Here is a 22,876-nt window from a genome sequence, read left to right as displayed (position 1 = left end):
AAAGTGCTCCAGGGAAGAACCACTGGTTTGGAGGTCTGTATACAATTGTGTAATTTCTGGCTCAAGTAATTTCTAGTTTGCCTGGAATTTTAACAATAGTCCTGAGGTTTTGCACATTGAACAGACTTTGAGCTCCTCAGCCTAGGAGTCTTTGGTGACTGCTTTGAATATTCCTGAGAGATCTGGACCTGTGAATACTTGTGGAAAAATATATTTGTCTCTCTACAAAGATTCCATCCTAAAATTTAAATTGCATATTTTTTGAGAAATTACTTGAAAATAAACAAAATACTAATGTACCAACACAGTGCTATCCAAAAAAGGAACAGAAAAAAGTCTAGCGATACAGGAGGTAAAGCTCTCATAATAACTATACTTCACCCACACTGCACATATATAATTTTTGTGATTACTAGCTGCACTATTAAATAGGGTACCTTAATAGACATTATGTGCAATGTGGGTGAATTTGAGTTTATTATAACAATTCTAACTCATACATTTCCTGACGTCTGTGGTATTTTAGGCAGTTATAGTGAATGTTATTTTCCTTATGGTATTTTCTTAAATGAAAGAAAAAAATGCAGAAACTTAAAAACAGTGGCCAATGTCTAATTATGTTTATATGTAAGAGGTTTATGGAAGTCTCAATACTTATTTTTGTGTATGATCTGACTTCAGGCTATTATTATTAAATCATTTATTCAGCACCTTTGTTGAGGTCCTTCTCCATATCAGGCAATGAGACAGGTCCCAGGGATACAAAGACAAAGATAATAAAATTCCCACTATTGACAAACTAAGAAGCAGAATTTTGAGGAGTCTTGGGAATATAAGAAATACTTGTAAGACATTATGAAGAAAACTCTTCAAGTACTTATTTATAACAACCAATACCTTAACTACTGTTCTAACCTCAATTTTACAGATGAGGACCCTGATGGAATTGGAAAAGTTAGCTATAATATGGAGGTGAGTTCAAAGTATTAGAGGAGCACAGAAGATACTTGGGAAATAAATGGTGTGTCGTGGTCAGACTAGTCTTTTTGGAAAGAAGACTTTGCTAAAGTTCTAATGATAAATCCTACGGGCTTTGTGTGAAGCAGTATGGTAGAGAGAAGACAATCGATAAAGAAACACGTGGACCACAGGTCAAACATCACATGTTGATGGACTGGATATGGTTGGGTTTAAAATAAATAAGATAGTTCTTTGTTTTGTGCTTAGATACTTCATAAGATGAAGGGATTGATAGAGAGTGTAACTACAGAAGGTGAAATAGGTAAGGAAAAGAAGATAGTTTGCTTGTATAAATTACAATTGAGTTTTTCTAACTTATGATTTATAGTTTTGCGTGCATTTTGCCTTTTCTTTGACTATTTTCTTTTTTTATGGGAAAAGAATTATATAATTTTGAATACTTTTGTTTCTTTTAACCAAACTGTTAAAAAATCCTTAAAGCGGCCGGTCACGGTGGCTCACACCTGTAATCCCAGCACTCTGGGAGGCCGAAGCTGGTGGATCACCTGAGGTCAGGAGCTTGAGACCAGCCTGGCCAACATGGTGAAACCTCATCTCTACTGAAAATACAAAAATTAGCTGGGCTTGATGGCAGGAGGCTGTAATCTCAAGCTACTTGGGAAGCTGAAGCAGGAGAATCACTTGAACCCTGAAGGCGGAGGTTACAGTGAGCCGAGATCGCACCACTGCATTCCAGCCTGGGAGACAGAGCGACACCCCGTCTATAAACAAAAACAAAAACAAAAAAAACTCCTTTAAGAATATCTAGATTCAAGGTAAGAATAAGGTAGTTGCAACAGGACTTTAAGGTAGACTCCTCTGCCTCTGTAGCATAAACAGCAGTGGAAGTACACACCTTCTCCAAGTTTCACTTTTCCTGATCCAGAGTCATTATTTTGCGCACTCCTGCACCAAGCAACCTCAAGAGTGCTAGAAATCCCACGTCTTTCCCTGCAGTTGGTGTGCATACAGAGACCTTCTTCTCTGTCCAGCAGCTTGGGTGGGCTGTGTTGTGGCAGGGTGGGTCACAGTCACTCATGTAAACCTTCGCTCTAGTCATGCTGTGCAGCAGCTAGTATGCCTGGGTCTCGGAAGCAGATAATGCAGCAACTCTCAACTGATTTGGAGCCTAAAGCAACACGGCTTGATGAAGATTTGCTGAAATCTTGGTGCATCAATTTTAAACTTAACTCCCACTGGAATTGCCTGGATGTTACCATGACTAAAGTTTTAAAGAGGAATACCAACATAATTCCATGGCACAGAGTATATATATATCTTAGTGGTCATTTAATAAAAGTTAGGCACCTGAGACCCAGATTAGAAGATACTTCTTGGTGTTCTCCAATCCCGTTTTTTTTCTTCTACCTGGTACAAAGCTAGGCTATATTTTCAGTCTTTCTTCTAGTGGCATGTAGTCATCTCACAGGTTCTCACTGATGGAAATGAAGGAAGAAATGTGTGTCCTTGAAGAAGTAGGCGTGCCTTCTCCAGGGACCCTTGGTCTATTGTCTGGTTGCATATAAATGACCATGAGGTTCCAGGAGATGGCAAATCCCCAAGACGGAAGGAGACTATTTCCGGATTATTGCGTGGAGAGTCACCTGTTCACAAGGAATATCAGAAGAAGGGCACTTATCTTAGGGACCCAGAAACTCTTGATAAAATGTTATTTATATTAAGAACTTAAATTGAAGAGAGTTAACCTCAGCAGACTGAATGATCTAAGTGAACTGTAAATTACGTTTGCACTTATCTACATAAAATAAAAAAAAAAACACTTCATAAAAGATATTTTTAAGTCACTTTAAGAGGGGATGTGGTTTAAAATCAACAAAGTTGACAAATACCCTTCATGAAATTTCAAAATGGTACACCAATAGTAGCCCATGAATAGTCAACTGAAATAACATTTAATGAAAAAGAAGAATTTACAAATGCATGTATTAGTGATGGTCACATACCAGTCACATGTTTCTTCTATTCCATTCATTTATTCAACATTTTCTATTAAATGGCAGACACTGTATTACCTCTAAGATATACTTGTAAATAAGACAGAGTTTCTGTTTTTATAGAACCTACATCGAAGAGAGAGAGAGAGTACACAAATCATCACATAAAAGGAGATAAAAGGGTAATTGGGGATTAGTTCGAAGGAAAAGGACCAAGGGGTATAACGTACTGCAAGGGTTACAGATCAAGTTTGGGAGGTGATGAGGAAGTGCTTCCCTGAGGGAAAGTGACATACCAACTGTGCTCTGACAGATGAGCAAAAGTTAATATGATGAGAAGAGTATTCCACAGCCTGTTGGAAAGGCCTGAGCAAAGAGGAAGAAAGAGAAAGTTAGTATATCAGAGAGGTGGAGCAGCGTGCTTGAGAGAGGGAGTGAGGCCAGAATAGGGTGATACAAAGCGATCTCAAGAATTTTCAGCCCGATGTGATGGCTCATGTCTATAATCCCAGCACTTTGGGAGGCCAAGGTCGGTGGATCACTTGAGGTCAGAAGTTTGAGATTAGCCTGGCCAACATGGCAAAACCCTGTCTCTACTAAAAATACAACAGTTACCCAGGCGTGATCATGCACACCTGTAGTCCCAGCTACTTGGGAGGCTGAGGCAGGAGAATCGTTTGAACCTGGGAGGTGAAGGTTGAAGGGAGCTGAAATGGCGCCACTGTACTCCAGTCTGAGTAACAGAGCAAGACTCCATCTCAAAAAAAAAAAAAAAAAAAAATGTGCTTTATGAAAGATCAGTAGGATGTCACTGAATATTTAAAGCAAAGTGCCCACAGGGTTCCATTTATTGTTATTTTGAAAAGTGCATTCTGTTTCTAGTGGGGACAAGGATTGGAAGGAATTAGAGTAGATGGTGGGGAGCCCAATGAGGAGACCATGCAGCTCTTCAGGAAAGCAAGGTGATGGCTATACCAGGGTAGGTAGTGAAGATGGAGAAACATAGATAGGTTAAGAAGGTATTTTTAAAGTTAAAGCAACCAAGAGTGGCATGGAAATAATATTTTAAAGGGTTAATTTAAAAATTTCTAATTTATTGCCTAAAATTCGTGGGAAAACACTAATAGAAATACAAAATGCCTTCCAAGATCTTGGCACTTCATTCCATCAATTTGTTCACGTTCCTCTCAATGTTTCTACATTATTTCTGCATGTGTGTATCTTAGATATTTTCTGGACTTTCTACTTGTCTGTCTTCAATAAAAAATGATTTCTCCAAGTAACATAAAACTATAGTTCTTTAAAATTAATTGAAAACTTTACAGTAGTTTTCTTAGCATAAAGCAGATATAGTTTAAAGCTCAGAAAGGGGATTCTGGATTTAGTAAGGAAGGATATTGGAATAATGTATTCCAGATGAAAACACAGTAAGATTGGAAAGACCAAGTCCCTGAGGACTCCTACTTCTCAGTTCCCTTTCTATCCACCCCACACCTTTGTCTTTCAACTGTGCAACTGGTGAATTCCTTTAAAATTCCAGAATTTCTAATGCTTTTCCTGTATTTTCTCAGCATTCTCAAGTCAGAAAATATTCTACTGTTACCACTTCCTTCCACCCCCATACCCAAACTGCACCTACACCTCCTGAACACCCATCTTTTAAAAATTCACTTGCCAAAACCCTGGGTTCATATCCCGTGTCTCACATTATTATATGTCTTCCCATTTGTGAACATTTTCCTCCAGTTAATTGTATTTAAATAATTTCATTAGATCTTTTTCTTATTGGAAGATTATTTGTTTACTAATTGGGGATGGGGACTAAGAAGTAAGTCATCCATTGAGAAAATGTTTAAAGGTTATTGGGAAAAGGCTATTAGATAGTGGAACAGCTATGAGATTGGAATGAAGTAAGTTCAGCTACAAATAATTTTAGCAAGATAAATGTAAGTCACAGAATTTGAGCAGGGATTTCTGGAGGTGGACATAGAATCAATAAAATAACCTCAATTGTGTCATTATTCTCCCCAGCAGTTTTTGACTTTAATGGTTTCATCAGATCAAAATTCTATTGCATAGAAAGCAGAAGTGCTTACTTGCCTTACTTTTAGGAAAATGAAAACTGTAGCATTATTTTTCAATTTCTTGACAGCAGAAAATTGTAGATGGACTATATATATGTGTGTGTGTGTATATATATATATGATTTCATCAGTGCAACAACAACTTAGACCACTTCTAATCAATATAAAATTAGGAGACTGTGCACTTTAAAAATGGCAATTGGTCTTAAGGTAGCAGATTGAAATAGAAGGAAATGTGTACAATGATTAAATGCAGTGCCTGCAGCCCTCTCTCCCTCCCCAGCAGGATGATGTACATGTTGCATTGGAGAGGCAGAGGAAGCCATTGTGTGCCTGATATGGTTTGGCTGTGTCCCCACCCAAATCTCACCTTGAATTGTAGTTCCCATAATCCCCACACGTCCTGGGAGGGGCCTGGTGGGAAGTGATTGGAGCATGGGGGCTGTTTCTCCCTTGCTGTTCTTGTGAGAATGAGTGAGTCTCATGAGATCTGATGGTTTTATAAGCGTCTGGCATTTCCCCTGCTTGCATTGTTGTCTCTCCTGTTGCCCTGTGAAGAGGTACTTTCTGCCATGATTATGAATTTCCTGAGGCCTCCCCCAGCCATGTGGAACTGTGAGGAAATTAAGCTTATTTTCTTTATAAATTACCCAGTCTTGGGTATTTCTTCATAGCAGCATGAAAACAGACTAATATAGTGCCTCAGCAGAAAGGTGTGTTGGCTACAGCTGTGGCATTGAAGAAGAGCAGACTGTAAGACACTCTGCAGCTGTCATCTCACTTGGCTAACAATGGGTCATAAGCAGCCTAACACAAGCTCTTTGTTGACTAAGAAAAATCATTTCTATGGGTCTTATTTTGAATATTTTCCAAAAATTCCATTATGAATTCATTGTTTGTTGTTCAAAAAGTATTTTACCACAAACCATGTTACAATTTAATGTATATAATTATAGTTCCACTAGGTTTCATTTTTAAGGGATTTTAGGTTCACCCAACCACTCAGTGAAACATTCTTTTCGTGGCAAGACAATCTAACTTGGAAGAAGAGAAATATATGCACCCCTTCTTGGCAGACTGCTTACGGGCAAAGGAAGCAATGGCTGCTGTAGGGAAAGTGAGCAAATGATGTTGCCCTAGAGGTCATCTGGGTGCTCATTTCTTCCTTCTGCTCAGTTCTCAGGAGCATTAGTCCTGGAGCTAGTGCTTGTGGGTCAACAGAAGATTCAACTAAATCAGTATAAAAGTGAGGGTCCAGAGTAAGGTAGACACTTCCCATGACCAGAATTGTTAATTTGCAGTAAAGAAAATACTTTTCTTTTTTCTTTTTAAAAAGGGAAGGTTTTTTTTTTTCATATTTACATAAAAGTAAATAAATCCTACCTGTAATCACAGCGCTTTGGGTGGCTAAGGTGGGAGGATCAGTTGAGATCAGTAGTTCAAGACCAACCTGGGCAACATGGTAAGACCCTGTCTCTTCTAAAGAATTTTAAAAAATTATCCTAGCCAGGTGGTACACATCTTTAGTCCCAGGGACTCAGGAGGCGGAGGCAGGAGGATTACTAAGCCCAGCAGTTTGAGGTTACAGTGAACTGTGATTGCACCACTGCACTTCAGCATGGGCAAGAAAGCAAGAACCTGTCTCTAAAGCAAATAAACAAACAAAAAAGTAAATAAACTCCTATTTAAGTAACTCTCAAACCAGATGCTATAAAATAAGAAATATTGTGTGTGTGAGAGTAAGAGAAAGCCTGCAGAATGGATTCCCTTTCTACCGTTTATTTGTAAAAACCATGATTATGGGGATATGGAGCTATAATTCTCTCTGAGATTTGAGAAGAGAGACATAAATATAAATAATAAATATATCTTCTTATATTTATTGAATATCTAAATTCAATATTGAATTTATATTCAAATTCAATAAGCAGCAGTGTGCAGGAGACATACTTAAAATAATAGTTTGCACACTGTATTAGTCTGTTTTCATGCTGCTGATAAAGACATACATGAGACTAGGTAATTTATAAAGAAAAAGAGGTTTAATGGATTCACAATTCCACACGGCTGGGGAGGCCTCATAATCATGGCAGAAGGCAAAAGGCACATTTACATGGTGGCAGGGAAGAGAGAGAATGAGAGCCAAGTGAAAGGGGAACCCTCTTATGAAACCATCAGATCTTGTGAGAGTTATCCACTACCATGAGAACAGTATGGGGGAAACTGCCCCCATGGTTCAATTATTTCCCACCAGGTCTTTCCCATACATGTGGGAATTATGGGAGCTACAATTCAAGATGAGATTTGGGTGGGGACACCGCAAAACGATATCATTCCGCCCCTGGCCCCTAGAAAATCTCATGTCCTCACATTTCAAGATGAATCATGCCTTCCCTACAGTCCTCTAAAGACAACTCATTTCTGCATTAACTCAAAAGTCCACAATCCAAAGTCTCATCTGAGACAAGGCAAGTCCCTTCTGCCTATGAGCCTGTCAAATCAAAAGCAAGTTAGTTACTTCCTACATAAAATGGGGAGACAGGCATTTGATAAATACACACATTTCAAATGGGAGAAATTGGCCAAAATGAAGAAGCTGAAGGCCCCAAGCAAGTCTGAAATCCAGCAGGTCAGTCAAATCCTAAAGCTCTGAAATGATCTCCTTTGATTCCATGTCTCACATCCAGGGCATGCTGATACAAAAGGTGGCTTCTTATGGTCTTGGGCAGCTCTGTGGCTTTACAGGGTACAGCCCCCATCCTAGCTGCTTTCATGAGCTGGTATTGAGTGTTGATGGCTTTTGGAGGGGCATATTGCAAGCTGTTGGTGGATCTGCCATTCTGGGGTCTGGAGGACAGTAGCTCTCTTCTCACAGCTCCACTAGGCAGTGCCCCAGTGGGAACTCTATGTGGGGGCTTTCACCTCACATTTCCCATCCACACTGCCCTAGCAGAGGTTCTCCATGAGGGCACCACCCTTGCAGCAAACTTCTGCCAAGACATCCAGGCATTTTCATACATCCTCTGGAATCTAGGTGGAGGTACTCAAACCTCAATTCTTGGCTTCTGTGCACTTGCAGGTTCAATACCATGTGGAAGCTGTCAAGGTTTGTGGCTTGCACCCTCTAAAGCCACAGCCTGAGTTATATTTTGGCCCCTTTTAGTCATGGCTAGAGTGACTGGGTGCAGGGCACCAAGTCCCTCCTCTGCACACAGTGGGGAAACCCTAGGCCCAGCCCACAAAACCATATTTTCCTCTTAGGTGTTTGGACCTGTGATGGGAGGGGCTTACACAAAGTTCTCTGACATGCCCTGGAGACATTTTCCCCATTTTCTTGGTGATTAACGTTTGGCACCTCATTACTTATGCAAACTTCTGCAGCCACCTTGACTTTTTCCTCAGAAAATGGGTTTTTTATTTTCTATCACTTTGTCAGGCTGCCAATATTCCAAACTTTTATGCTCTGTTTCTCTTTTAAAACTGAGTGTTTTTAACAGCACCAAAGTCACTTCTTGAATGCTTTGCTGCTTATAAATTTCTTCTACCGGATACATTAAATCATCTCTCTCAAGTTCAAAGTTCCACAAATCTCTAGAGCTGGGGCAAAGTGCCATCAGTCTCTCTGCTAAAACACAGCAAGAGTCACCTTATTCCAGCTCCCAACAAGTTCCTCATCTCCATCTGGGACCACCTCAGACTGGATTTCATTGTCCGTATCATTATCAGCATTTTTGTCAAAGCCATTCAACAAGTCTCCAAACTTTCCCACGTGTTTCTATATTCCTCTGAGCCCTCCAAAATGTTCTAACCTCTGCCTGTTACCCAGTTCCAAAGCTGTTTCAACATTATTGGGTATCTTTACAGCAGCATCCCCACTCTACTGGTACCAATTTACTGTATTAGTCTGTTTTCATGCTGCTGATAAAGACATACATGAGACTGAGTAATTTATAAAGAAAAAGAGATTTAATAAACTCACAGTTCCACGTGGCTGGGTTGGCCTCACAGTCATGGTGGAAGGCAAAAGGCATGTCTTACATGGCAGCAGGGAACAGGCAGAATGAGAGCTATGCAAAAGGGATTTCTCCTTATAAAGCCATCAGATGTCATGAGCTTACTACCACAAGAACAATACAGGAGAAATCACCCCCGTGATTCAATTATCTCCCACGGGGTCCTTTCCACACGTGGGAATTATGAGAGCTACAATTCAAGGTAAGATTTGGGTGGGGACACAGCCAAACCATATCACAAAAACATTCAAACACATCTTAGTTGAATAAACCTTGCAAAACCCTGTACACCAAATGCCTTGCTTAAGCTGACCTTCTGTCCCATGGGTCATGCATTCACTGCAGTGAGGATATTGATAGGCTTCTGTAAAGATGACATGGACTTTGGGAGAGATTTTATAATAAAGCTGCCTTCTAGATGTCCAATTGCTAAATCTGAACTAACTTGTTTTCAGAATATAAAATGTATTACTATAATTTAAATTTTAGAGTCATATTTTTGAAAGAAAAGGTTTTTTAAAAATTTAGTTCTATTTCAATCTGAAAAAGTAAAACAGTTCATAACACAAAAACCAAGATTCTGTAACAGTGTCAGAAGAATAGTCTTTAACACATATCAAGATTTATATGTATATTTCTGATTAGTTCTCTAAAACCACACTAATAAAGGGCTCGATCTTTTGATGATGATAATAAAGCTATTTTATCCATAAGATATACACTAAAGTGAATATAATTAATTGATTCATTATCTTTTACTAAATCATTTATATTCATATTTTCTTCCCTACCCAAACAGAATCCTTTAGAACACATTCCACATTAATTTACTTTTACACCACCTACAACTTAAATTAGGGTAAATTATCAAATAATATTAGTTGAAGAAATTCATTTATTTTTACCCTGATTCTGGCTCCCTTTTATGTGTTTGTGGCATGGCTAACAGACAATCTGTGGACCTTAAAATATCTTAGCGAAAATGACAAATTAGAAAATCCTTTAGACATTTTCATCAACATCTTTCTCCTTAAAATGTTGCACTCAGGAGGATTTCTTCCTACAATTTTCTACTTTTTCTTCAAATTAAGCATTTATATTCACTCCAAATTCTTTTCAATTTGACAATAGATGTAAGTTGATAAATAACTGTAACCTTTTATAAAGCAGCCTTTAACTTTATATATAACAAATACATACTAAAATCTATCCACATTTGGGTCAGCAATGTGTCTTCTTGATCTCTGTCTTAAAAAGAAATAACCAGTCAACCATGCAATTTACTTTCATAATTTTGCCCACAGCACAGCTGTTCTTCATCAGTACATATATTTTCCAGATCAGGGTAAATTTCAAGATAGTAATAATCTTTAAAAAATTAGCTTTTTCTTCTCTGGGCTTAAATAAAAATGATTTTCAGACATTGTTGGAAGCTGATGATCTTTCATCAATTTCTTTACCCAAACTTAAACTTTTGAGAATGTCTAAGACTTTACTTTGTCATCAAGTCAAAACTAACAATGTAGGTGTTATCTTTATCCCAGAAATCATGTTGTAGTGAACCAAGATGGCCTGGTGTAAGTATAGTGTAAGAACTAATTATAAGATGACATGCCAGGAACAGGTTGGCTTTCTAGAGATTTGTCCAGTCACCTTCTGAACAAAAAGCAGACGAACTTTCTTGTTATCATAAAGCCTTGGTCCCAATCAAAAGGCAAATAGCTCAGTGAGGATGGTACTTAAAACTAACTGCCATTTTTATTTTTGTGTAATAGAGTAAAACAAGTTTTAAGACATCTGTAGAAAGAAGAGACTACAAAGACTGAACAACTGAAAAGAGGTAGGAGGTAGCATAGAAAGCAAAAAAAAAAAAGGATCAGTAAGAGAAACTTGTGGCCAAAGATAAATGTCAAAGACTGTCTCTGGTATCAGCTACAGTTATCAGTTACTAAGATCTATCCACCATACTCATTCTAGTTACCACATTCTACAATAAGTTGACAAGTTAAATAGTAGTCTTTTCTAGGAGTAATACAAAAGATTCTCTTTACTTAAAACCCTAGAGATTCGAAATTAAAAATCAAGAAGAACAAATGAAAACCATAGTTCTAATGCAGAAGTTGGGAGCAGAGTGCCAGTCTATATTAATTGTGTGGTATGTAAAATGGTTTCGAGGAACAACTGTAGAATAATGAAAAGGACTATGATGAATATATTCTCCTATTGAGATGAAGCACATGTATTACAGAAATAAATGCCAATATTTTTTTCCATACAGGGATTAATTACATGGTCAACAGCTGGAATTTACAAGGAGGCAAATTAAATAAAATAGCAGGCAAGCATGAACTGCATTCCCACAAAAGCCATAAAATGGGAATACCAAGGGAACTGGCAAATGTAATTCTTCACCTATTTTCTTGAACACAGCTTTCCACATACAAGTTGGGGAGTGGAAATTTGTGAGTAGCACACTGTGTGCCACCTTGGAAGGAGTCAATATGAACATTTTAAAAAAATTATTATTTTACTCTAAGTTCCAGGATACATGTGCAGAATGTGCAGGTTTGTTACATAGGTATACTTGTGCCATGGTGGTTTGCTGCACCTATCGACCCATCACCTAGGTTCAAGCCCCACATGCATTAGCTATTTGCCCTGACGCTCTCCCTCCTCTTGTTCCCCTCTCAATAGGCCCCAGTGTTTGTTATTCCCCTCCCTGTGTCCATGTGTTCCCATTGTTCAACTCACAGTTACGAGTGAGAACATGAGGTGTTTGGTTTTCTGTTCCCGTGTAACTTGGGTGAAGATAATGGCTTCTAGCTTCATCCACGTCCCTGCAAAGGAAATGATCTCATTCCTTTTTATGGTTTCATAGTAGTCCATGGTGTATATGGACCACATTTTCTTTATGCAGTCTATCATAGGTGGGCATTCCATGTCTTTTCTATTGTAAATAGTGCTGCAATAAACATATGTGTGCATGTATATTTATAACAGAATTATTTATATTCCTTTGGGTATATGCCTAGCAATGGGATTGCTGGATCAAATGGTATTTCTGGTTCTAGATCCTTGCGGAATTGCCACACTGTCTTCCACAATGGTTGAACTGGTTCACATTCCCACCAACAGTATAAAAGTGTTTCTACTTCTCCACAGTCTCTCCAGTATCTGTTGTTTTTTGAGTTTTTAATAATTGCCATTTGAATCTCTGAGTAGACCAATAACAAGTTCTGAAATTGAGGCAGTAGTAAATAGCCTACGAACAACAACAACAAAAAAGCCCAGGACCAGATGTATTCACAGCCAACTTCTACCAGAGGTACAAAGAAGAGCTGGTACCATTTCTTCTGAAACTATTCCAAACAACTGAAAAGGAGGACTCCTCCCTAATTGATTTTATGAGGCCAATATCATCGTGATAGCAAAACCTGGCAGATGCACAACAAAAAAAGAAAACTTCAGGACAATATTCCTGATGAACATCAGTGTGAAAATCCTCAATAAAATACTGGCAAACCAAATCTAGCAGCACATTAAAAAGCACATCCATCACAATCAATTCGACTTCATCCCTGGGATGCAAGGCTGGTTCAACATACACAAATCAATAAACATAATCTGTCACATAAACAGAACCAATGACAAAAACCACACAATCATCTCAATAGATGCAGAAAAGGCCTTCAATAAAATTCAACATTTCTTCATGGTAAAAACTCTCAACAAACTAGGTATTGAAGTAATCAAAATAATAAGAGCTATTTATGACAAACCTACAATATTAAAATAATAAGAGCTATTTATGACAAAACCACAGCCAATATCATACTGAATGGGCAAAAGCTGGAAGCATTCCCTTTGAAAAGCAACATAAGACAAGGATGCTCTCTCTTACCCCTTCTATTCAACATAGTATTGGAAGTCCTGGCCAGGGCAATCAGGCAAGAGAAAGAAATAAAGGGAATTCAAATAGGAAGAGAGGAAGTCAAATTGTCTGTTTTCAGATGACATCATCCTATATTTAGAAAACTCAATTGTCTCAGCCCAAAAACTCCTTAAGCTGATAAGCAACTTCAGCAAAATCAATGTCCAAAAATCACAAGCATTCCTATATACCAACAACAGGCAAGTAGAGAGCCAAATCATGAGTGACCTCCCATTCACAATTGCTACAAAGAGAATAAAACACCTAGGAATACAGCTAACAAGGGGCGTGAAGGACCTCTTCAAAAAGAACTATAAATCACTGCTCAAGGACGTAAGAGAGGACACAAAGAAATGAAAAACATTCCATGTTCATGGATAGGAAGAATCAATATCATGAAAATGGCCATACTGCCAAAATTAATTTGTAGATTCAATGCTATTCCCATCAAACCACCATTGACATTCTTCACAGAATTAGAAAAAACTACTTTGAAATTCATATGGAACCAAAAAAGAGCCTGTATAGGTAAGACAATCATAAGCAAAAAGAACAAAGCTGGAGGCATCACGCTACCTGACTTCAAAATATATTACAAGGCTACAGTAACCAAAACAGCATGGTACTGGTACCAAAACAGATATATAGATCAATGGAAGAGAACAGAGACCTCAGAAATAACTCCACACATCTGCAACCATCTGATCTTTGGCAAACCTGACAAAAACAAGCAATGTGGAAAGGATTCCCTGTCTAATAAATGATGCTGGGAAAATTGGACATAGGCAGAAAATTGAAACTAGATGTCTTCTTTACACTTCATACAAAAATTAACTCAAGATGGACTTAAAAATTTAAATGTAAAACCCCAAATCATAAAAACCATAGAAGAAAACCTAGGCAATACCATTCAGGATATAGGCATGGGCAAAGATTTTACGATGAAATAGCCAAAAGCAATTCCAACAAAAGCTAAAATTGACAAATTGGATCTAATTAAACTAAAGAGCTTCTACACAACAAAAGAAACTATCATCAGAGTGAAAAGGCAACCTACAGAATGGGAGAAAATTTTTGCAATCTACCCATCTGACAAAGGTCTAATATCCAGAATTTACAAGGTACTTAGCAAATTTACTGGAAAGAAAAGCAAACAACCCCATCAAAAAGTGGGCAAAGGATATAAACAGACACTTTCAATATGAACAATTTTATGCAACTATTTTTAAAAACCTGTGCCTCAGGATGAGAATGTTTCTAATGTACTTGAACTTGCGTGAGGACAACGGATATTTTTGCCACTATTGCCACTACCATTTCCCAAAGGAATTCTTCCATTTATTTGTTTAATCTTTGGCTACGTGAGCTTATTCTGTACCTGCTGTACCAAAAGCCTTGAATAGCCAATCAGTTCTTGGGGAACTCAGGGTCAAAGTACAAAATGATTTACAACAACTGCAACTGCATAATCTGATTTGGTACAATTCAAACATTTTTCAGTGACCCACTTCCCTTAGGATTCAATCCAAATGCTTTACTATCATCTAAAATATTTGCATGTTATACCCCTACCTCTCATCCTGATCTCGTCTCCTGATATGCTCTCCTCTTTCTCTGAAGGGAGACAGATACACTGGCCTTCTGCTACTTCTTCAAAAGACTGCTTCTAACTTCATGGACTGAAGGTGCTTCTGCCTGGAGTGTCATTCCTTTACCCTTTGTACATCTGTCTGTTTTTCACTCTTAGAGTCTGAGCTTATTTTCCTCCTCAAAGAGATCTTCTCTGACCAACTTTTCCAAAGTAGGTCTCCTGATTTTGTCAGAGTTCCATGTGGGTTTTCTTCAGAGTCTATCAATTTGTTCACTTCTAGAATAGCTTCCACTCTGGACTGTAAATGTAGCGAATGTTTTCTTCTAAGTGTCTTATGATTTGGGGTTTTATATTTAAGTCTTTAAGTCCATCTTGAGTTAATTTTTGTATGAGGTGTAAAGAAGGCATCTAGTTTCAGTTTTCTGCCTATGTCCAATTTTCCCAGCACCATTTATTAATGGTTGAAAGTAGGTACATGTCCTCACTGCCTAGTACAGGGTCCAAACATGCCACACTTAAAAGAAAAATAAAAAAAGTCATAAAATCAGCGTTGTGAGAGATGATGATCACTGGAAAAAAAAAAAAAAAAAAGGAAAATACCAGAGTGCACTGCACAGGGTAGATAAGTAACGTTTAATGAAAACATTCAGAAGTCTAAGTATTTATGTGTGTGTGCTGGATCGTGATGCAAAATGTGAACTTCAGGGCAAAAAAAAAAATATTGTTTGTTAAGTATTTGTTGAATTAATGACTATTTCTTTTCAAGTGGAAATACCCTACAAGACCTTTCATAGTTAAAACTACTCAGAGTAGAAAGATACTGATGACTCTTTTCAGGGGTACTAGAAAGCCTCTTTCCTCAAGAAAAGGAAGCTTGTGCTGGTTACCACCTGAAATTGCTTAAAGCTTCATTCTTTTGCCTTACCCAGTTGCTTCCATTTTCAGTGTAGAAGTTTTTGTGGTATGTAACACTTAGAGACCAGTGATTCAGTACACCTTGATAACCTTAAGAGCTTTTCCTAAAAGAAGGTTTTCACTGAGAGGAGAGTATAAGACTTTCAGGAGAACCGTAACTTTGGAATGGGGATACATCCTTGGCTATGTTGAAGAATGTAAAAAGTACATATTGAGTTAGCTCATACCACATATTTGTCTGCTTCAAAATTTGCAAAGGTAGAGTCCTAACGCTTCATGTGGTCAGTCAGAAAGGAGTAGTGATGGAAAGAAAACCAGAGTGTATATTTTAGCTGTATGAGCCAATCTGCTTAATCCCACTAAGTTGTATCTAATTAGGTCACTTACTTCTAGTTCCCATGTACAAAATAAGAATACACTCCACATATTATAGTGATATTAAACCATATTTTAAAATTTCAGTTGAGTGTCCACTTTTGAAATAAAGAAGAATGGAGGACAATTTGCTTCTATTCAGCATTGTAATTCAGTTCATAGACTTAAGAATTATTTTAACTCAATATGGTTTAATTTTTTTTTCAAAATTCCTTACAGAGTAGAAAAAAACAAAATAGCAAACAAATAATTAAAATAAAAGCATTGCTGCCAGATTGGAAGCTCAATATAAATCTATTTTCCTTTGGAGTTCAGCTTGCTGGGGGGATAGTCTTTATTCACATTCCACACAAGAAACCATCATCCACACCCACTTTCTTTTTAAAGGAAAACATTTACTTTTGTGACTTGGTCATCATGAAATACAAAGGACCTCTTTGTGTGTGAAAATGAAACTGGGTGTGAGCCTTCTAAGGAAAAATTAAAGAAGGATGTGTATGTAGGGGGTGAAATTCCCAAGTCTTGCTGAGTTGATCCTGCCTACCTCCTACTTAGAAACCAGGCTATTCTGTGTGGCAAGGCCCAGATGTTGTGTGTCAGGGAGCAAAATAGCACCTCCAATGGATCACTGCCAGGTCATTCCAACAGAGCCAGGCTCAGACTGCTCACTGCACCAAGTTACAGTGCCCGGCAGAGAGGCACAGAGGCACAGAGAGAATCTCAGCCAGGCAACCTCTAATAGATGCTTTCTAGAAGGCTGACTCGTATCTTCCTGAAATTTGGGGGTCATATTTAGATTTTCAAACAGAACAAGAGCTTGAAGTTAAGAGTAAGGAAGATGGGGAAACCTAGTTGAAGTGACTTATGTGATCTGGGGGAAATTTGGACAGAACTGGTGCCGTTGTGAATGCAGTATTTCAGGAGGGCAAAACAAACGTTGCAAAAATATGAAAAGAAACGGCACTTTCAAGGCAACTTCCAGAATTGGAGATTCTAGGAATTGATTTCTAACAACTCTTCTACACTCCTCCTGATTCCAACATTTTCCCAAACTTTTGCCCTCTCTTTGCCATCCTCAGTTACTCCCAGCCCATCAGGTCATTCTGTGCAGCCCATAGACATTTGTGGTCAAGCTTATTCTGAAACCAACCTTCATTTCCTCCCATTGTCCTCTAACTTGCACTATTGTCCTTCTTTCCACTGGCAAATTTCTTAAACAGGTGGTCTGTGCTGTGCGTCTATGTGTTCTGAAGCCACTACAGTCACAGTGCTCTTTGCTATGAAAATTCACCAAATAACTCCTTATGCATAAACTTCACAGATCTTTTCTCAGCCTCAGACCTCTTGTCCGCGCTGAAGCAATTGATACTACGCATCTCACATCTGTGTTCTGATGATCAATCCTCTCTTATCCTCTTCTAGTTTTTTAGATACTGTGATCACAGTTTATCTCATCTCTCTTTAGATGCTGCTTATCTGTTCCTTTTGCTATCTTCTTTTTTTTTTTTCTAATGTTCACTCTATCATCTGTCTGCAGGGTCGCTCATGACTGCCAGATTAATCTTTGATTAGGCCACAATTCCCATGTCCACCCTGCCCCTCCCTTCTTCTATCTTGGACCCCCATTCTCATCAATCACCACAGTAATTATTTGAAACATTTAATCCTATAATGTCACCTCGCCACTCAAAACCCTTCAGTGGCTTCGTATCTCAGGCAGAGTCAAAGCCAAGTTCCTTACAATCCCAATAGGATCCTGTGTGATCTGGCCCAGGCTATGTCCTGAGCTGAGGCCTCTGCCTCTGGCTCACCATCACTGCACTCACCCCTTCAAGGCCTGTCTTAGTGCATCGGCAGCTCTGCTTCCGCTCCCTAGAAGGATTTTCCCTGTGGTTATTCAGGAGGCTTGAGCACAAAATTTAAAACAGATGCCTATCACTCCCTATCCATATTTCTTCTTTATTTGCTCAAAAAGATTTATAATTATCTAATATTTTTTCTTATTTATTTATTTATTTTAGAGTCAGCGTCTTGCACTGTCACCCAGGCTGCAGCACAATGGTGCAATAATGGGGCACTGCAGCTTGAGCTCCCAGGCTCCAGTGATCCTCCCACCTCAGCCTCCCAAATAGCTGGGACTACAAGGGTGAACCACACTGTGCCTGGCTCTCATATTTTTTATTTATTTACTTTTCTCCCCCAACTGGAATAAAAGTTACATGAGGGTAGAAACTTTTGAGTGCTTTGTTAATGGCCAAATCTCCAGTGCTTATCATAGTGCTTGACATATAGTAGATGCCCAATAAGTATTTGTTGAATGAATGAATATTAAAATTAATGTGGAAAATCAACAACCATATATATGGGTCTATTTTCTGGCTCTCTATTTTGCTTCATTGATATATGTATCTATCCTTATTCCAACACCACACTGTCCTGTATATAATAGTTGTATAGTAAGTCACGAAATCATGACTTTCATGTAAGTCTTTCAACTTTATCCTTCTTTTTCAAGATTGTTTTGGCTTTTCCAGTGCCTTTGTCTTTCCATATAAATTTTATAATCAGCTCGTCAATTTCTTTTAAAAAGTTGTCTACGATGTTGCTTGAAATTACATTGATATAGATCTCTATGTATAACTCGAGCCGACTGCACACCCACTGGAATGGCTAAAGCTTAAAACCTGAAAATGCTAAGTGTTGGTAACAATGTTAGGCTAGTGGAACTTTTATATATTGCTGGAAGAATGCAAAATTGCACAACTACTTTTGAAACCATCAGGACAGTATATTATGAAGTTATACAAGCACTTACCATGTGGCCCAGCAGTCTCACTCCAAGGTATTCACTCCCCCAAAATGAAAACATGTTTCATACACAGGCTTGTATGAAAGTGTTCATAGGAACATTATTGAGAAATAGCCTCAAACTAGAAATAACCCAAATGTCTATCAAAACATGAATGGATAAGCAAGTTAAATAGTACCATCCACTTCGATACAATGCATGAAAAGTGAGTGATAACAAGGAGCAAAATATTAACATACTTGACAGCATGGATGAATCTCAGAAGCATTATGTTAAGCAAAAGGAGCCAAATATGAGATACCATGTATTGTATGATTTGATTTACACAATATCTCCACAAAATAGAAATATGTAGAAATAGAAAGACCCGTGGGTGCTTGGGGCAGAGAGTGGGATGAACGGGATGAATAGTAAATGAGCCTAGAGGATCTTACTGGGGTGATGAAAATATTCAACAACTTATTTTTGGTAGTGGTTGCACAACTCAGTATATTTATTAAAAATCATTGAATACACTTAAAATGGGTGATTCTATGATATATAAAATACGCCACAATAAAGTTATAAAAAACATGCTAAATGAAAGATAGCAAGCATAATATTACTGCATCCTGCATGATTCCATTTATATAAAATTCTAGAAAAAGTTGAACTGCAGTGACAGAAGGTTGGGGAACAGGCAATGTTTTTGGGTGAGATATTCCATTTTACATCTTATTTTGCTGGTGGTTACATGGCCTGTATACTGCTACCCAACTTCATCAAATTGTGCATTTAAATTGGTGAGTTTTATTGTGTCCAAATTTTACCACAAAATAAGCCAAATAATACTTGTATGTAGTTAATTCTGAAATTTTGTTTCAATTATTCTTAGTTAACATTTTTTTCTATATTTAAAAATTGCATGTTTAAAGTTCTTAGTGCTTATTTAAGATGTATTTAATTCACTTGATCCTAATTGTTCAGATAAGATCGCAGAGTAAGGGAACTTACCGGAGGTTGTCAATCACTTTTAAATTATAAATGTCTGTGAAATTGTCAAAAGAGGAAAACAAAAAAAAACATATAAAGCTTTCTTAAGCAAATGGCAAGATTCAAAAATACTCCAAAGTTTAGTAAACATTTCTGCATATTTTGCCTCTCTTCCCATTGATGGAAAAAATATTAGAAAAGAGCAGTAAAATCTAATTGGAACTTCAAAAATGATACAAATATCTATCAGTAGGAAACTGGAAAGACACACTGTGATCGATTCATACAATAGAGTACTACTCAGCAAGAAAAAGGGATGAATTATTAATATAATATTGATTACTCACAGAAGCATTTTGAGTGAAAAAAATCAAATATAACGTATAAACATAATATGATTTCATTAATATCAAGTTCAAGAACATGCAAAAATGAATTTAGGGAGATATAATTCAGAATAGTGGTTGCTTTTGGTAAGGATGGGATTGACTGGAAAGTAGCAGAAGGAAACCTTCTAGACTCGTAGCAGTAAGTATTTTATATCTCAATTGGGTTGCTGGTTACATGGGTGTCTACATTTGTCAAAACTGTGAATTTTATTGTATAAATTTATAACCATATTTAAAAAATTGGCTCTCATGAGGCTAGGTCTCTAATGGTTAGTAAATTACCAGGAAACATATGAAAGTAAGGGAAAAGGTACAGACATTAATTATATCATTCTATTAGGAAAGTTGTAAAGTATAAAGAAATATGTGGAAATAATAAAGCTATACTCTAAAATACACCATATACAGTAAGTTTTGTGGTAATAATTGTTGACCATTTCAAGGAGGAATATAAAATATAGCTATAAAAATGGACAGAAGAGATTAAATTCTGCCAATGAAAAATTGAAATTAAGCATGAGAAAAAGACAATGTGGAAAAAGCAAGGATAGATGAGAAAACATTAGAGGTCATATAGGTCATATATTAAAGAAAAAAAATTTTAAATTAAAGAATAAAAATAGAATCGATACTCAATAACGTGGTTAAAACGTTCTTAGATATTTAAAAATCAGTGATACTTAGAAAGGAAAGCACTTACCTTGTCTTAAATAAAATAAACATTAATCAACTCTAAAGTGCTGTTCAAATTCAAGAAAAAGAGAATCCCTTAATTGTGCAAAGGAAGAGTAAAATAAAGATTAATTCAAAGGAGATGAAACATGTACAATGCTATGGGAAAAATTATGCCTTCTTAAGTAGCTGATATGGCAATGCCTTTTGACAGAGATTTAGCTTTTCCAGAAAATGTTTGCTAAGAGTGGGGTTCAAGAAGTGACACAGCAAGAAGGTTCATGAGGCTATGATCAGTTGGGGAGAAACTGGCATTTTTGGAGATGACATCTAGGAGTAGGGAATAAGAAGGAGCACAGTAAGACTTACCACTGACTTTGCAACAGAAATAATGTGAGTCAGAACACAACAAAATGACATTCTGAAAGTACTGGAAGAAAATAACTTCCAGAGGTTATTTACATTCTCAGCAAAAATGGCTTTATAAAGATGAAGATGAAACAAAGATATTCTCAGAGAAGAATTGAGAGAACTTGTGTATAGAAGACAAATTATAGGGAATTCTTCAGACAGAAGGATAATAATCATAGAGGGACATTTTAAAAATGCAAAAAGGAAGAAAAATTGAAAAACTAAATTGGCACATAAGAGAAATAAATATTAAATACCTATTGACCATAAAAAACAGTAATAGTAATATTAATGTATTGTGGGGTTTAAAATATGTATAATAAAATACTGTCACAATAATGCTAAGGGGTACACAGGGTCAAGGTGTTCTAAAAATCAAGTAATACCAGGAAAATGGCAAAATTTTAAAAAATTAGACTTTAGTAAGTCAAGGATGTCTGTTGTCACATCTAACATAATATAATAGATAGTAAAATAATATGTACTTAACAAGTTAACATATGAAATAAATGGAAAAAAATGTTTAATACAAGGAATACAAGATAGGAAACTAAAGAAACACAAAACAGGTGGGTCAAATGAGAAAAAAATTATTAAGATAATAGATACAACCTAATGAAATTGTAACTTTATTAAAAGAAAAATCACTGAATTCCAAGTACTTCTCTTTAAACTATGTGGGGGCATCACATATAGTTTTCTGCTCTGTATCCATACCCATGGCTTTTCTTTAAAATTATTCAGTGCTCATACCAAGGCTTGCCCATTCTTGAATTATTTTTCTCTCTTTGTACTTTTTATTTTTAGGTCATTTTGTTATCAAAATTATCTATGGACATAATTTTAAAAGGCAAATGCTACACACACACACACAAACACACACAAAGCTGACTAAAAATTGTATCTAGACTATATTATGAACTTTTTTTTTTTGTTTTTTGTTTTTGAGACGGAGTCTTGCTCTGTCACCCAAGCTGGAGTGCAGTGGCGAGATCTCGGCTCACTGCAAGCTCCGCCTCCCGGGTTTACGCCATTCTCCTGCCTCAGCCTCCCGAGTAGCTGGGACTACAGGTGCCCGCCACCACTCCCGGCTAATTTTTTGTATTTTTAGTGGAGACAGGGTTTCACCGTGTTAGTCAGGATGGTCTCAATCTCCTGGCCTCCTGATCCATCCGCCTCGGCCTCCCAAAGTGCAGGGAATAACAGGCGTGAGCCACTGCGCCCGACCCTATATTATGAACTTCTACAAATAATAAGAAAGAAACAGAAGACAGGCAACACAATAGAAAGTGGGCCAAATGATTTTATTTAGCACTTCATAAAAAAGGAAATCCAAATTGGTAATAAACATATGAAAAGATGCTCAACTCTCTTAGTCATCAACGAAATGTAAATTAATCAGAATGAATAAAATTAAAACAACAGAAAATTCAGAGGGGCAACTGGAATTCTCGTATATTCCAGGAAGAATTATAAATTAGTACAACTTCATTGAAAACAGTTTGGTAGTACCTATCAGAGCTGAGTATATACTTACCCTATGAGCTGGTAATTCCAATCTGAGGAATATTGTGTGTGTGTGTGTGTGTGTGTGTATACATACATATATGTGTGTGTATATATATTGTAAGGTAGGAGGATCAGCTACATTATTTTCAGGGACCAGTGCAAAATGAAATGAAGGATTCCTGTCGAGGAGAAATTAATAACATATAATATTGTCAACTGAAATCTGGAGG

This window comes from Trachypithecus francoisi, unplaced genomic scaffold (assembly GCF_009764315.1).
Source record: "Trachypithecus francoisi isolate TF-2019V2 unplaced genomic scaffold, Tfra_2.0 Lachesis_group2, whole genome shotgun sequence".
In the NCBI taxonomy this organism is placed as follows: Eukaryota; Metazoa; Chordata; class Mammalia; order Primates; family Cercopithecidae; genus Trachypithecus; species Trachypithecus francoisi.
The sequence above is the reverse complement of the archived record's forward strand: the minus strand, read 5'-3'. Positions refer to the sequence as shown.